Below are 3,718 nucleotides of genomic sequence, written 5' to 3'. Positions count from 1 at the left end.
TATCATTAGATAAGGTCTCTTAGTAATGTATTGAAAGATGCAAACCGCATTTTGATTGCCTGTTTTGTTGTCGGGATAGCCCTGTCTCAATTGCGCCCTAATCCTACACCGCAAGCCTTAAAATCAAAAATCAAGTAGGGTGTGTCGACCCCTTTATTCTGAGATTCAAGCTAAGGGATCAAGTTTCGGCCCGGCAAACTTTATATCATTAGAAAGGTCTCTTGGTACTGAATTGAAAGATGCAAACCGCATTTTGATTGGATGTTTTGTTGTCGAGATATTCCTGTTCAATTGCGCCCTAAGCCTAACCGCAAGCCTTAACCGTAGGCGAGAAGTAGGGTGTGTCGACCCCTTTATTCTGAGATTCAAGCTAAGGGATCAAGTTTCGGCCCGGCAAACTTTATATCATTAGAAAGGTCTCTTGGTACTAAATTGAAAGATGCAAACCGCATTTTGATTGGATGTTTTGTTGTCGAGATATTCCTGTTCAATTGCGCCCTAAGCCTAACCGCAAGCCTTAACCGTAGGCGAGAAGTAGGGTGTGTCGACCCCATTATTCTGAGATTCAAGCTAAGGGATCAAGTTTCGGCCCGGCAAACTTTATATCATTAGAAAGGTCTCTTGGTACTGAATTGAAAGATGCAAACCGCATTTTGATTGGATGTTTTGTTGTCGAGATATTCCTGTTCAATTGCGCCCTAAGCCTAACCGCAAGCCTTAACCGTAGGCGAGAAGTAGGGTTTGTCGACCCCATTATTCTGAGATTCAAGCTAAGGGATCAAGTTTCGGCCCGGCAAACTTTATATCATTAGAAAGGTCTCTTGGTACTGAATTGAAAGATGCAAACCGCATTTTGATTGGATGTTTTGTTGTCGAGATATTCCTGTTCAATTGCGCCCTAAGCCTAACCGCAAGCCTTAACCGTAGGCGAGAAGTAGGGTGTGTCGACCCCATTATTCTGAGATTCAAGCTAAGGGATCAAGTTTCGGCCCGGCAAACTTTATATCATTAGAAAGGTCTCTTGGTATATTGAAAGATGCAAACCGCATTTTGATTGGATGTTTTGTTGTCGAGATATTCCTGTTCAATTGCGCCCTTAGCCTAACCGCAAGCCTTAACCGTAGGCGAGAAGTAGGGTATGTCAATACCTTTATTCTGAGATTCAAGCTAAGGGATTAAGTTCCGACCCGGCAAACTTTATATCATTAGAAAGGTCTTTTGATGCCGAATTGAAAGATGCAAACCGCAATTTCATTGGATGTTTTGTTGTCGAGATATTCCTCTTTATTTGCGCCCTTAGCCTAACCGCAAGCCTTAACCGTAAGCGAGAATTAGGGTGTGTCGACACCTTTATTCTGAGATTCAAGCTAAGGGATCAAGTTCCGGCCCGGCAAACTTTATATCATTAGAAGGGTCTCTTGGTACTGAATTGAAAGATGCAAACCGCAATTTGATTGGATGTTTTGTTGTCGAGATATTCCTGTTCCTTTGCGCCCTTAGCCTAACCGCCAGCCTTAACCGTAAGCGAGAATTAGGGTGTGTCGACACCTTTATTCTGAGATTTAAGCTAAGGGATCAAGTTCCGGCCCGGCAAACTTTACATCATTAGAAAGGTCTCTTGGTACTGAATTGAAAGATGCAAACCGCATTTAGATTGGATGTTTTGTTGTCGAGATATTCCTGTTCATTTGCGCCCTTAGCCTAACCGCAAGCCTTAACCGTAGGCGAGAAGTAGGGTGTGTCAACACCTTATTCTGAGATTCAAGCTGAGGGATCATGTTCCGGCCCGGCAAACTTTATATCATTAGAAAGGTCTTTTGATGCCGAATTGAAAGATGCAAACCGCAATTTGATTGGATGTTTTGTTGTCGAGATATTCCTCTTCATTTGCGCCCTTAGCCTAACCGCAAGCCTTAACCGTAGGCGAGAAGTAGGGTGTATCAACACCTTTATTCTGAGATTCAAGCTAAGGGATCAAGTTTTGGCCCAGCAAACTATATATCATTACAAAGGTCTTTTGATGCCGAATTGAAAGATGCAATCCGCAATTTGATTGGATGTTTTGTTGTCGAGATATTCCTCTTCATTTGCGCCCATAGCCTAACCGCAAGCCTTAACCGTAGGCGAGAAGTAGGGTGTATCAACACCTTTATTCTGAGATTCAAGCTAAGGGATCAAGTTCTGGCCCGGCAAACTATATATCATTAGAAAGGTCTTTTGATGCCGAATTGAAAGATGCAATCCGCAATTTGATTGGATGTTTTGTTGTCGAGATATTCCTGTTCATTTGCGCCCTTAGCCTAACCGCAAGCCTTAACCGTAGGCGAGAAGTAGGGTGTGTCAACACCTTTATTCTGAGATTCAAGCTAAGGGATCATGTTCCGGCCCGGGAAACTTTATATCATTAGAAAGGTCTTTTGATGCCGAATTGAAAGATGCAAACCGCATTTTGATTGGATGTTTTGTTGTCGAGATATTCCTGTTCAATTGCGCCCTTAGCCTAACCGCAAGCCTTAACTGTAGGCGAGAAGTAGGGTGTATCAACACCTTTATTCTAAGATTCAAGCTAAGGGATCAAGTTCCGGCCCGGCAAACTTTATATCATAAGAAAGGTCTTTTGGTTTTGAATTGAAAGATGCAAACCGCAATTTGATTGGATGTTTTGTTGTCGAGATATTCCTGTTCATTTGGGCCCTTAGCCTAACCGCAAGCCTTAACCGTAGGCGAGAAGTAGGGTGAGTCGCTTCGACACCTTTATTCTGAGATTCAAGCTAAGGGATTAAATTCCGGCCCGGCAAACTTTATATCATTACAAGGGTCTCTTGGTACTAAATTGAAAGATGCAAACCGCAATTTGATTGGATTTTTTGTTGTCGAGATATCCCTGTTCGTTTGCGCCCTTAGCGTAACCGCCAGCCTTAACCGTAAGCGAGAATTAGGGTGTGTCGACACCTTTATTCTGAGATTCAAGCTAAGGGATCAAGTTTCAGCCCGGCAAACTTTATATCATTAGAAAGGTCTTTTGATGCGGAATTGAAAGATGCAATCCGCAATTTGATTGGATGTTTGGTGGTCGAGATATTCCTTTTCATTTGCGCCCTTAGCTTAACGGCAAGCTTTACCCGTAGGCGAGAATTAGGGTGTTTCACCACCTTTATTTGAGATTCAAGCTAAGGGATCAAGTTCTGGCCCGGTAAACTTTATATCATTAGAAAGGTCTTTTGGTGCCGAATTGAAAGATGCAAACCGCAATTTGATTGGATGTTTTGTTGTCGAGATATTCCTGTTCATTTGCGCCCTAAGCCTAACCGCAAGCCTTAACCGTAGGCGAGAAGTAGCATGTGTCAACACCTTTATTCTGAGATTCAAGCTAAGGGATCAAGTTCCGGCCCGGCAAACTTTATATCATTAGAAAGGTCTTTTGGTGCTGAATTGAAAGATGCAAACCGCAATTTGATTGGATGTTTTGTTGTCGAGATATTCCTGTTCATTTGCGCCCTTAGCCTAACCGCAAGCCTTTACCGTAGGCGAGAAGTAGGGTGAGTCGCTTCGACACCTTTATTCTGAGATTCAAGCTAAGGGATTAAATTCCGGCCCGGCAAACTTTATATCATTAGAATGGTCTCTTGGTACTGAATTGAAAGATGCAAACCGCAATTTGATTGGATTTTTTGTTGTCGAGATATTCCTGTTCGTTTGCGCCCTTAGCGTAACCGCC

The sequence above is a fragment of the Branchiostoma floridae genome, chromosome 6 (genome assembly GCF_000003815.2).
Source record: "Branchiostoma floridae strain S238N-H82 chromosome 6, Bfl_VNyyK, whole genome shotgun sequence".
Taxonomy (NCBI): domain Eukaryota; kingdom Metazoa; phylum Chordata; class Leptocardii; order Amphioxiformes; family Branchiostomatidae; genus Branchiostoma; species Branchiostoma floridae.
This window is presented reverse-complemented; position numbering follows the sequence as displayed.